General features: G+C 46.6%; 1 long non-coding RNA gene across 1 annotated transcript; it reads left to right on the top strand.

Moving 5' to 3' along the window:
• Window positions 1-2083: 2083 nt before the first annotated feature.
• LOC141067776 (uncharacterized) lies at window positions 2084-12372 on the top strand. The gene is made up of 2 exons (XR_012226480.1): window positions 2084-2328; window positions 11433-12372. It is a non-coding gene; the product is annotated as an uncharacterized lncRNA (long non-coding RNA).
• Window positions 12373-13383: the final 1011 nt, after the last annotated feature.

The following is a 13383-nucleotide window of genomic DNA, read 5'->3' as shown; positions in this document are numbered from 1 at the left end:
ATGTATTTCATCTAGATCTCACTTGCCTGCTATAGGCTATACACTGCTATATACTCATGTATTCTTATATAGCCAAATGCACCTAGATACATATTCACAGTTTGAACTTTATAATCAGTGGCTAAAGATGACCTAACCCCATGAAGCCTGTCTGGACAACCATCGTGATAGCATTGTCTTGTGACATGTCTCCTAGACATACAGAAGAGGAAGTTAGGCCAGATGGCCAGCCGATATTGGAGTCTTGCTGACATTGCAAGACTCAGGACAGTAAATCATGTGGTGTCTAAGTAACCCCAGGTCGGACATCCATATACAGTCATGGCCAAAAGTATTGACACCCCTGCAATTCTGTCAGATAATATTCAGTTTCTTCCTGAAAATGATTGCAAACACAAATTCTTTGGTATTATTATCTTCATTTAATTTGTCTTAAATGAAAAAACACAAAAGAGAATGAAGCAAAAAGCAAAACATTGATCATTTCACACAAAACTCCAAAAATGGGCCGGACAAAAGTATTGGCACCCTCAGCCTAATACTTGGTTGCACAACCTTTAGCCAAAATAACTGCGACCAACCGCTTCCGGTAACCATCAATGAGTTTCTTACAATGCTCTGCTGGAATTTTAGACCATTCTTCTTTGGCAAACTACTCCAGGTCCCTGATATTTGAAGGGTGCCTTCTCCAAACTGCCATTTTTAGATCTCTCCACAGGTGTTCTATGGAATTCAGGTCTGGACTCATTGCTGGCCACCTTAGATGTCTCCAGTGCTTTCTCTCAAACCATTTTCTAGTGCTTTTTGAAGTGTGTTTTGGGTCATTGTCCTGCTGGAAGACCCATGACCTCTGAGGGAGACCCAGCTTTCTCACACTGGACCCTACATTATGCTGCAAAATTTGTTGGTAGTCTTCAGACTTCATAATGCCATGCACACGGTCAAGCAGTCCAGTGCCAGAGGCAGCAAAGCAACCCCAAAACATCAGGGAACCTCCGCCATGTTTGACTGTAGGGACCGTGTACTTTTCTTTGAATGCCTCTTTTTTCTCTTGTAAACTCTATGTTGATGCTTTTGCCCTAAAAGCTCTACTTTTGTCTCATCTGACCAGAGAACATTCTTCCAAAATGTTTTAGGCTTTTTCAGGTAAGTTTTGGCAAACTCCAGCCTGGCTTTTTTATGTCTCGGGGTAAGAAGTGGAGTCTTCCTGGGTCTCCTACCATACAGTCCCTTTTCATTCAGACGCCGACGGATTGTACGGGTTGACACCGTTGTACCCTCGGACTGCAGGGCAGCTTGAACTTGTTTGGATGTTAGTGGAGGTTCTTTATCCAACATCCGCACAATCTTGCGTTGAAATCTCTTGTCAATTTTTCTTTTCCGGCCACATCTAGGGAGGTTAGCCACAGTGCCATGGGCTTTAAACTTCTTGATGACACTGTGCACGGTAGACACAGGAACATTCAGGTCTTTGGAGATGGACTTGTAGCCTTGAAATTGCTCATGCTTCCTCACAATTTGGTTTCTCAAGTCCTCAGACAGTTCTTTGGTCTTCTTTCTTTTCTCGATGCTCAATGTGGTACACACAAGGACACAGGACAGAGGTTGAGTCAACTTTAATCCATGTTAACTGGCTGCAAGTGTGATTTAGTTATTGCCAACACCTGTTAGGTGCCACAGGTAAGTTACAGGTGCTGTTAATTACATAAATTAGAGAAGCATCACATGATTTTTCAAACAGTGCCAATACATTTGTCCACCCTCTTTGTTATGTTTGGTGTGGAATTATATCCAATTTGGCTTTAGGACAATTCTTTTTGTGTTTTTTCATTTAAGACAAATTAAATGAAGATAATAATACCAAAGAATTTGTGTTTGCAATCATTTTCTGGAAGAAACTGAGTATTATCTGACAGAATTGCAGGGGTGTCAATACTTTTGGCCATGACTTTATGTTTATGTATTTAAACTGACCAATTAGATAAGAAGTTCAGCCTTTATGTTAATGAGTAACCACTCCTTTGTACGAACTGATAAAAAACCATGTATATTTCAATAAACCAGCAGAGTTTTTGCTGGAATGGATTGCTGCTAACTAGGTTTGGCGTCTTTCCTTCCTTGAACGCTGAATATGACTGTCTAATTAGGACAGGCCACAGCACGCACGAGGGTATATCTACCTAATCAAAAATCCAACCATGACAAGTGGCGCCCAGACGCGAGGCTGTGGACGAAAACGCACGGGGATCCTGCTGACCGGAGAGGACAGAGGTGCCGGCCAAGGCCTTGGCTCATGGGAACGGAGATTTGCGCAACTCCATAAGTAAGGTAAGTAAATCTAGTTATCTTACCTGAATGTTCCCTGTGCCCAGTCCGGGTCAGTAACTCTAGCCGGTCAGTGTGGTCACCAAACCCAGGTAGTGTAAAAAAAAAAGTCCACGCTCTTATCCAAACCCTGGGATAAGCAAAGTGTCTGCTGTGGTCCTGTGTGTCTATTTAGATCCGGGAGAGAGTTGGTAGAAACACGGTGACTGATTTGTGCTTGTAGTTGCTGAGAAACCGATAGCAAGACATTGAATCTCTCTGACTAAGTTAAATCACGTCCCCGCACCATGCGGAGGTTTTGACTTAGACAGGATATCACAGGTGAATTCCTCTGAAAGAGCTGTCACGGTCCCCGCACACATACACGGAGGTGTCAGCTTCAAGGAGGTAACACATGCGAATCCCTCGGCTGTCACGGCTCCCGCACACATGCGGATGCTGGCAGACTGGAGAGATATAACAGACTGATCACTGGAGAGATTACAACGGTCCCCGGGTGCACACGGAGGGGTGATAATCTAGTGGGATATCACGGCTGCCGGCTCCCACGACGGAGGGTGATACATCCCGGTGCAAACCAAAGCGCCACGGGTGATTGGCAGTTATCGGTTGTCAGCAGCTGTTTGACATATGAGTCACAAAACAAGGGCTTCGTTCTCTCCCCCGGATGTCTATATGTGCATCAACCTGTTTTTTTCACTGCAATTTTCAACAAACATCTGGAGCAGAAAAAGTTTTTTTTTCTTCCTTCTTGTACACTTCCTCTTTCTATGCCTGCAGGGTGTGCCGCTGATATATATTTTTCATATTGTTATATTTTGTACTCTGCTTTCCCTTGTTTTATCTTGCATTTTTGGTGGAGATCTTTATTCTTGTTACTGTAGTGTGAGAAAGCTGGGTCTTTTGATTTTTTTTTCTCTTCCATTGTTCTCAGAAGATTTACTGAGAGACGCAGGCAGAAAAAAGGGAAGTGTGTGTGTTCTGCAGTCAGCACACTTTTTTAAATTGTTGGAAGTATACTTGTATTGATCTTTGATTTTTCAGAGTGTTTTTTTTAAGTTTTATCAACGTTTTGATTTGTTTTCCTTTTAAAAATCTTTTACTCCCTGATCATTTTTCTTTTGTTTTTTTTTTTTCCATTTTTAAGGTTTGTTATGAGTCTTTTTGGTTTTCACTACTCAAAGATTTTTCCTTTTCTTTTCTTCTGTTAGAAAGAGAAATAAAATAATTTTTCCCTTTTTCTCTCTTTTTAGTTTTCTTCCACTTTTTGTGACATTTTATCAGGGTTTTTAGGTTTTAGTTTTCACTTCTTTCTTTCAGTTTTTTTGTTAAAAAGAGAATTTTTACCTGCTTTTGGTTATTCCTGTGTTCTCTTGTCAATTTTGATTTTCCATTTTTTTGTTTCCACTACTTTTTAAGTTTTTACTAAATATTTTGGTTTTGTTTTTCCTTCCCTTTTAAGCAAGTTAAAAGGGGTTGCATAGTTTTTTAAGTTTTAATCACTTTTTTGAAGTTTTTGGAACAGACACAGTAGGTGTTATTCAGAAAGTTACGTACGTGTTTTTTTTTCCAAGGGCAGCTCCATTTGCTGTAGCGTGGCATGATGTAACATAGTAACATAGTAACATAGTTATTAAGGTTGAAGGGAGACTTTAAGTCCATCTAGTTCAACCCATATCCTATCCTAACTTGCCCTAACATGTTGATCCAGAGGAAGGCAAGAAAAAACCCATGTGGCAACAGTAAGCTTCACATTGGGGAAAAAAATTCCTTCCCGACTCCACATACGGCAATCAGACTAGCTCCCTGGATCAACGCAATATTAAGGAGACTAGTGTACACTCACTGGCCACTTTATTAGGTACACCATGCTAGTAACGGGTTGGACCCCCTTTTGCCTTCAGAACTGCCTCAATTCTTCGTGGCAGAGATTCAACAAGGTGCTGGAAGCATTCCTCAGAGATTTTGGACCATATTGACATGATGGCATCACACAGTTGGCGCAGATTTGTCGGCTGCACATCCCTGATGCGAATCTCCCGTTCCACCACATCCCAAAGATGCTCTATTGGATTGAGATCTGGTGACTGAGGAGGCCATTTGAGTACAGTGAACTCATTGTCATGTTCAAGAAACCAATCTGAGATGATTCGAGCTTTATGACATGGCGCATTATCCTGCTGAAAGTAGCCATCAGATGCCTGTTCTTAGCTGAGAGGAGTGGTACCCAGTGTGGTCTTCTGCTGCTGTAGCCCATCTGCCTCAAAGTTCGACGCACTGTGCGTTCAGAGATGCTCTTCTGCCTACCTTGGTTGTAACGGGTGGCAATTTGAGTCACTGTTGCCTTTCTATCAGCTCGAACCAGTATGCCCATTCTCCTCTGACCTCTGGCATCAACAAGGCATTTCCGCCCACAGAACTGCCGCTCACTGGATTTTTTTTCTTTTTCGGACCATTCTCTGTAAACCCTAGAGATGGTTGTGCGTGAAAATCCCAGTAGATCAGCAGTTTCTGAAATACTCAGACCAGCCCTTCTGGCACCAACAATCATGCCACGTTCAAAGGCACTCAAATCACCTTTCTTCCCCATACTGATGCTCGGTTTGAACTGCAGGAGATTGTCTTGACCATGTCTACATGCCTAAATGCACTGAGTTGCCGCCATGTGATTGGCTGATTAGAAATTAAGTCTTAACACACAGTTGGACAGGTGTACCTAATAAAGTGGCCAGTGAGTGTATATACCCTGTAATATTATACTTTTCAAGAAAGGCATCCAGTCCCTTCTTAAATTTTAGTAGTGAATCACTCATTACAACATCATATGGCAGAGAGTCCCATAGTCTCACTGCTCTTACAGTAAAGAATCCGCGTCTGTGAGTATGCTTAAACCTTCTTTCCTCCAGACGTAGAGGATGCCCCCTTGTCCCCGTCACAGGTCTAAGAGTAAAAAGATCATTAGAAAGGTCTTTGTATTGTCCCCACATATATTTATACATTGTAATAAGATCACCCCTAAGCCTTCGATTCTCCAAACTAAATAACCCCAAGTGTAATAACCTGTCTTGGTATTGCAGACCCCCTAGTTCCCTAACAACCTTGGTCACTCTTCTCTGCACCCGCTCCAGTTCAGCTATGTCTTTCTTATACACCGGAGACCAGAACTGTACACAGTATTCTAAGTGTGGTCGCACTAGTGACTTATATAGAGGTAAAATTATGTTCTCCTCATGAGCATCTATGCCTCTTTTAATGCATCCCATTATTTTATTTGCCTTTGCAGCAGCTGCTTGACTCTGGCCACTAAATGTGAGTTTGTTGTCCACCCATACACCCAGGTCTTTTTCAGTGACTGTTTTGCCCAGTGTTTTACAATTAAGCACATAATTATACAACTTGTTCGTTCTACCCAAGTGCATGTATTGAAAGGAAAAAGGGAAGTAGCTAGTGAAGCTGAATTGCCGTCTGCATTTCTTAAAGTGACAGAGGATTTTACAGCGTAGAAGGTGCTAACAGATAGTGTGAACAGGAAAGCATTGTTTTTTTTACGTGTAGGAAAAGTGGTTTCAGCGGCATTCTAATCTGTGCCGTCTGAGAGGGACCACAGATTTAAGCATGCCTTCTGTGATGGCAGAAGGGGGGAAGCAGGTCGCTCCCCCCACCATCTCCTCTCTCCCTACTCTTCCCTCCTCCCATCTTTCTAACCTCTCTCCTCCCTCTATTGCCACTATTCTAACTCCCACCTCCCCTCTCTCATCTATTTGTCCTGCTATACCTCATCCTCCCTCACCATCTCTCTCTCTCCCTCCTCTATCTTCTTCATCTCTGCCTATCTCTCCCCCTTTTCTCTCTCTCTCTCTCTCATCTCTCCTTCCTCTCCACCTTCCTCACCAATACCCATCTCTCATTCTCTCTCCTCCCCCTCATCTTCACTCTCTCCCCCTCTTTTGTCTCCTCCCCACTCTCCTCCACTATCTCTCACTTCTTCTCCTTTTCCCAATCTCTCCTCCACCCTTCCCTGCTTCTCTCCCTCTTCTTCTCCTCCACCTCTCGGTTCATCATCACCAGCTGGCCCAGTGCCAGATCCAGACAATGAGGTGTCCCTATTTCCACAGGGCACCCTCTCTATAGAGACAGCTATGACATCGGGAGAAGAAGGTGACTCACTCTCCACACATAACAACACAGGTGCCCTCCCGATACAACAGCTAGCAGAAGGGAGGTGTGTGCCATCAGAGACTGCACCTGCTAAGTCTGACACAGCTGCAGTCTCAGAAGGAGGGGAACACTACCCACACACAATGGCACAGTTCCTCCTCTGATGAACATGAAGAGGAGATTATGCTGCACAGTACTAAGAGAAACTCACAGACACCAAGAAGGCAGGGGCAGATAGAGCCAGAACTCTTACACTATGTGCCCTTCACCCCTAGTCAGGTGCTCAGTATTCTAAAAAATCTGTCAGACCCAGTTATGGACCCCATGCCATTTTACAGAAGAATGCAGCAGAGCCAGCAGACATATGCTGCAACCTGGAGTGATCTCTGGTCCATAATGGAGATAAAAGCAGGTGAAACACTCTGGCCAATCATGAAGGAACACTTCAAGCTTCCATCAGAATTAGATGTGCATTCCTGGGAGTCAGGATCAAAGGTAATTGAACAGCTTAGAGAGAGTGGGCCAACGCCAGACAAGCACTCAGCCTGCATAACATGAGCCAAGCCGAGACAGAGTCTGTAGACGAGTTTCATGGCAGAGTGAGGCAAGCATTCCAAATTTTAGGCTTCACTATTCATGATCAGATACATGGACAAATGTTGGCACAGGCCTTTGTGCATGGACTAAGAGAACCAATCAAGAGACTGCCGATAGTTGTCAGGCCTGAGTACAGGACAATAGCAGTAGATGTCCTGTTCACAGTAGCCAGAAGAATTGAGTCCCTCCCAGGAGTGCGGAGGACAGGCCCTTCTGTGGTGGCCACAGACATGGAGGAGCAACTATCACACAGAGTCAGGAGAGCTAGTAAGTGTTTCAACTGTGGCAACTATGGCCATTTCCGGAACCAGTGCACAGCGCCCCAGCAACCCAGGTCATCACGCAGAGGAATAGGCCAAGAAAGAAACACAGAAGACAATGAAGAACCCTGTCCATAGGACAGAGGCAAACCAGGTCCGTCAGACATCACGCCCCTGACATGTGAACCCCATCAGCGGACCCAATACCTCAAATCACTGGGGGCTGTCATATCTTTCCTTGTGGACACTGGTGCAGTCAGAAGTGAAAATCCCCGACCCCACCAGTCTATCAGAGCACTCTGTGTCTTGTATGGGGATTAAAGGTCAAGACAGACGTTCCCCTTGCTTGCAAGCCCCTGAGCATGTGGACACAACCAGGACACTCCATCCTGTTCCAGTTTATGGTGGAGACCTGCCCACCACACCTGATGAGAGCAGACCTACTGCAGGAACTGAAGGTGACCAAAGTGTCCCATGAAGATGTGACCTTGACCTCTTCTCCACCCCAGACCCAAGAAGAATCAATCATGCCCATGCTGGTGGCCATACAAGCGCCTCACTCGAACAACCGGTGCAAGCCTACCCAAGGAGGTGCCGGACATAGCACCCGGAAGCCTATGGTCCAAGGGAGACTTCAAGTAGCGCCAGTGCGGGTGTCACTCAAGTCTGGAACTCCGGACACTCAGAAGGCCCAGCATCCGCTCCTCATCACCCAGAGCCAAACTGCCTCTGACCAACTGGAGGTCTAAGAGGAACTGCTGTTCAAGAAACGGTCTAAGAACTTTGTAATAGGCCAGGAAAACTCTCAACCCAGAGAGACCACACCCGCTTCATGAAATGGCTGCACTGCTTCCGGCTCCAGCGCCAGAGGATCATCTTGGACAAGATTCTGAAGGTGCTCCCTGAAGTTAATCCAGGCCCTGGACCAGAAGACAATCACTCAGCCCCTCAAACTGGTTAACAAATGCTGACCTGAGATCAAGCTGGGTGAAAGGAACTGCTGCTGGCTGGTAAAGAAGACGCCCCAGCAAAAAGACCCCCTGTGAGAGCAAGAAAGCTCAGCCGGACGTCATCTCTGACGAAGAGGACCCCAGCGAATGGCTTGTTTTCCTGCCGGCCCTGTGCCAGAAGATGGGAGTCACTCACGGCACTGTGAAGAGCAAGGCCAGACTGAGCCGCCTCACCCACGAGAATCATCATGAAGTCCCAGCTTTTCTTGATCAAGAGGAAGACTGTGAAAGGAGAACCAGACTGGATTGAATGGTGCATAACCTGAGGGATCTGAGCGAAGCAACCGTGTTTGAAACCCCAGTTGTGCTAGATCTGCACACTCTGGATGTGAGCGAAGCAACCGTGTTTGAAACCCCAGTTGTGCTAGATCTGCACACTCTGCTGACAAACGTGCCAGCCACAGCAACGGTGCTCACGGCAATGGATCTGCCCGAAGCTCCCCTCAATGTTCCCCCTCACCTGGATGACCAGTTCCTGAAAACGCACAAGGGGGGTGCGGAGCAAATGGGCAGTGATGCAGTAGAGGGCCCAGAACAGCCTATCACAGCTCGCCAGAGCATTGTCCTCCATCCCCGTCAACTGGATTGCGGAGCATGCAGAAGTCATCGACACCGCTACCTTCACAGCGCTTTCTATGTCTCCTCTACTCTGCCTGGTGGAGCAGCAACATAAGTTCTGCGAAACAGAGTCCAGTGGTGTCAAAAGCAAGTTCCTGAAGACTCCGTATCGCCCACTAGACGAAACACTTGACAGATGACCGGAAGACTGCGGAGGAGAAGATGGCTCCCTCAACAACTCCGAAGATGCAGGCCTTCCTTGGTCTAGTCTCGTACTGCAGAACTTGGGTCCCTGGTGCTCCAGCCTTAATGCAGTCTCTGTACAATTGCATCAACGCATTGCAGCCTTCATCTCGTACAGGAAACTGAAAGACTTCATAGTCTCTGCGCAAGCTCCAGGCCTCCCTGACTACGAGAAGCCATCCCGTCTTGGCCGAACGGAAAAGGAAGGACAAGGATGGAGAAGGTCATGCTACTGGTGTCTTGAAACAGACCCACGGAGGAAAACCAGAGGCCTCCAGAATACCTCAGCCGGCCTGGATCCAGTTGCAAGGGGGGCCCCTCCTGCATGAAAACAATATCTGCAGCACAAGCCCTCCTGACAAGGCTGCTCTCAACCACTCTTCAGTGCCCTCAGCCGTTACCTGTCTCTACTCCCAAGGGGGGATGCGGATATGGACCCTCAGATGAAAAATCTGCAAGATACCGTAGATGGCTCCAGTTTTGCAGATGATGAAGGAAGATTCCACACAGGCTGTGCAATGACCAGCAATCAAGACATCCTATGGTCCAGAAGTTTGTCAGCCAAGAGCCCAAAAAGCGGAACTGATAGAGCTGACGAAAGGCCTGCCAGATTGCAAAGAACAAAACTTCCAGGTACTCGCATGGCATAGCACACGACTTCGGACCCATCTGGGTTGCAAGAGACTTCATCACAGCAAGCGGGTCGACCGTGAAGCACCATGGAGCCATCAGAGACCTGCTGGACGCTCTTCAACTACTAAAAGTGGTGGCAGTGTTGAACGTCAAGGCACATGGAAAACTGAACACAGTAGAGACACGGGGCATCAACATGGCAGACATGGCAGCCAAAGAAGCAGCCAGAGGAAGACAATATGGAAAATGGGAGAGGTCGTAGAGCCGGACGGCTACTACATGACGACTGAAGACGAGAAAACCTGGAAAACAGAAGTCAATGGGAAAACCGATGAAGACGCCATCTCTGAATTGGACAGAAGTGCTGCCTCCTCCACCAGCCAACGAGCTGAATCACTTCCAGGATGAAGACTCTGACGTGGAAATGAATTCTGAGGCAGAAGAATGGTGCCCACCTTTACCAGAAAGGACGTATTTGACGGAGAACATTCCAGAAGATTGTCCTCCACCACCCTCTCGTGGGGAAGCTTCTTCTCCAGCACAGTCCTATGGTCGGCAGTCCACGGCAACACTTACCCCGTCTCCCCGAGATGAGCTGCATGAGTCCAAAGGTATCCCAATGCTACAACAGTTTGACCTCCCCCTCATCTCCGGAGAATGCCGGCTGGATCTGTACCAATGCAAAGAGTCCCAAGTCCTCCTCTGACACAGTCTAACCCGAGTCTTCATACAGAGGAAGGGGAGACGCCGCGGCACGGACATAGACGAAACCTCAGCCAAAATCCCACAATCAGCTCAGAGAATGTCAATCACCACAACCCAGTCACTAAACCTGACAAAATAACTTCATGAAACCTGTACAAGAAGTAACAGGATCAGACTCAGAAGGAGGAGAGGAAAACTGGATGCTGAAGGGCAAAAGCACTGGGCTCCAAGAAACCGTCTACCTCAAAACGTCTACCTCAACCGTCTATCTCAAAACATCTACCTCAAGACAGACCCAGTCTACCTCAAAGTGTGTACCCTATGGTGGTTCAATGGGCACATGGCCCCGCTCAGAATTGAAGACACAAATGAATGACCTGATTGGACTCAACTCACACCTTAACAGCCAAATTCCCAGCAGCTGTTTGGCCTCCGACAAATTCAACATCGACAAGCGGGAAAAGTTCCCCCACGCCATCTGGCCTGAAGACTTCCCAGTAAGGAACCAGTTTTTGAAGACTACTGCAAAGAAGCTACTCTCAAAAATAGTGTGCAGATATGGGGGTTCCAGAAGCAATAGCAAGTGATGAGGGACACACATTCACAGCAAAACCTGACACAAGAGACCTGATTAGCAGTAGGGTCAGACTTAGGCCTACCCACACTACCCACCATCCCACACCATAGACTAGGTGGGACACTTAAGAGCAGCATGCTAAAAAATTTTGCCAAGAGACAGACAAACCCTGGCATTAGACACTCCCATAGGCTCAGAAAAAAACTGTCACCAATATGAAACTTTATTTGGGTCAAAAAAAACCTTTTTTGGGGTATTCTTTACTTAGCAGATGACTATGCATAATGATACTTTGTCTGCATGTGTAATTGAATTTATCAAGAATCTTGCTAATGTTCATTCTCGAGTTTTTTCCTTCATTGCCAGGTCCAGATTCGGTGCCTGGTATGCACGCCCTGAAGTCAGGAGACTGAGTGTGAGTGGAAAAAGTCCGTAAGGAGAAGCACTCGATCCCAGATCCGATGGCCCTTCTCCAAGTGCTGATGCAACCAACCTGGAAGGAAAACCCCCACCTGGATCCACGCATTGCAGGAAAAGGCCTTCATACCAGAAGATACACCTGAGTTGGAATGATGCTCTGGATGACCTACCTGACTAAATTACCAACCTGACAGAGAATACACATGCACTGACTGCATAGACTGCTAACTAAGAGACTTTGATCACATTGCACCACACCCCCTTTAGGGACAGATGATCTGACCGCCCATTTGCGAAAGTCTGTACAAAGGAGGATGTATGCACTAGGCGTATGTCAGACCACTGGCAGCATAAAAGATTTGAAGCTTTGGGCCAGGAGCAGGATTTTAGGGCAAGTGATATCTAAGGGGGGATTTGCTATGGAAATATATATGTATATGTATTTCATCTAGATCTCACTTGCCTGCTATAGGCTATACACTGCTATATACTCATGTATTCTTATATAGCCATATGCAACTAGATACATATTCACAGTTTGAACTTTATAATCAGTGGCTAAAGATGACCTAACCCCATGAAGCCTGTCTGGACAACCAACGTGATAGCATTGTCTTGTGACATGTCTCTTAGACATACAGAAGAGGAAGTTAGGCCAGATGGTCCAGCCGATATTGGAGTCTTGCTGACATTGCAAGACTCCGGACAGTAAATCATGTGGTGTCTAAGTAACCCCAGGTCGGACATCCATATATGTTCGTGTATTTAAACTGACCAATTAGATAAGAAGTTCTGCCTTTATGTTAATGAGTAACTACGCCTTTGTACGAACTGATAAAAAACCATGTATATTTCAATAAACCAGCAGAGTTTTTGCTGGAATGGATTGCTGCTAATTAGGTTTGGCGTCTTTCCTTCCTTGAGCGCTCAATAAGACTCTGTCAAATTAGGACAGGCCACAGCACGCACGAGGGTATATCTACCTAATCAAAAATCCAACCATGACAGGTGGAACGCAAAGGAAACCTCTGCCAGACGCTGCACAAAGGGGGATAAAGGAGCAGCTTGCGTTTCAGTCTGGGGACGCAAGCGCTGCTCTACAGCACAGCGGCAAAGAGGATGCCCAAGGTGAACATGGTGGACAGAAGCGAGGACGCAGAGGTAAGTGCGCACAGCGCAGAACTACACCCCTGACATTCACTTACACATCTTGTCCTCCGCTCCCGGCCCTGACAATCCCCATTCTGTGCTATCTAGGATAAAGGTACCCCACCAGCACCCCTACCTGTGACAAAAAAGTCAGGCAAGGCCTCGGCGAAGTCCAACCGCTGCCCTATATGCCATGTAAAGTTACCCGACGCTTACACCAAATCCCTCTGTGGCCCGTGTACATCCAGAGTCGTGAGAGAGGAACAGCCTTCTCTCGTCTGAAATGAGAACCCTGATCCGTGAGGAGGTACAGACATCCTTGTCCACCGCTACACAGCGACAGCCCCCCAGTCCAGTCCCGAGTCTTAAGAGGCCTAGGTGGGAATCGGAATAGGGCGAATTGGAAGTGGACTTGGAAAGAGTTGGATATACAGGGTTCAGACCAGGAAGAGTGCGAGTTACCGTTAGAAAACCAGGAATATGGCAGAAGGTATGTGTTCCTGGCCGAGGATACCGAGGAGCTCGTACAGGCTGTAAGAAACACCATGCAGGTAGAAGGGCTCCCTCAGCCACAAACCAGACAGGACCTAATGTTGGGAGGGTCTTACATCTCAGCGGCAAACGGTGTTCCCAATAAGTGACCATATTCGGGCGATGATACAACAGGAATGCAAAGAGGCGGAACGTAGACTTGTGATGTCCAGGGATTTCAGAACTCGCCTACCGTTCGATCCAGATGACACCTAGG

The sequence above is a fragment of the Dendrobates tinctorius genome, unplaced genomic scaffold (assembly GCF_039654945.1).
Source record: "Dendrobates tinctorius isolate UK_male_01 unplaced genomic scaffold, ASM3965494v1 ptg000254l, whole genome shotgun sequence".
In the NCBI taxonomy this organism is placed as follows: Eukaryota; Metazoa; Chordata; class Amphibia; order Anura; family Dendrobatidae; genus Dendrobates; species Dendrobates tinctorius.
The sequence above is the reverse complement of the archived record's forward strand: the minus strand, read 5'-3'. Positions and strand labels throughout refer to the sequence as shown.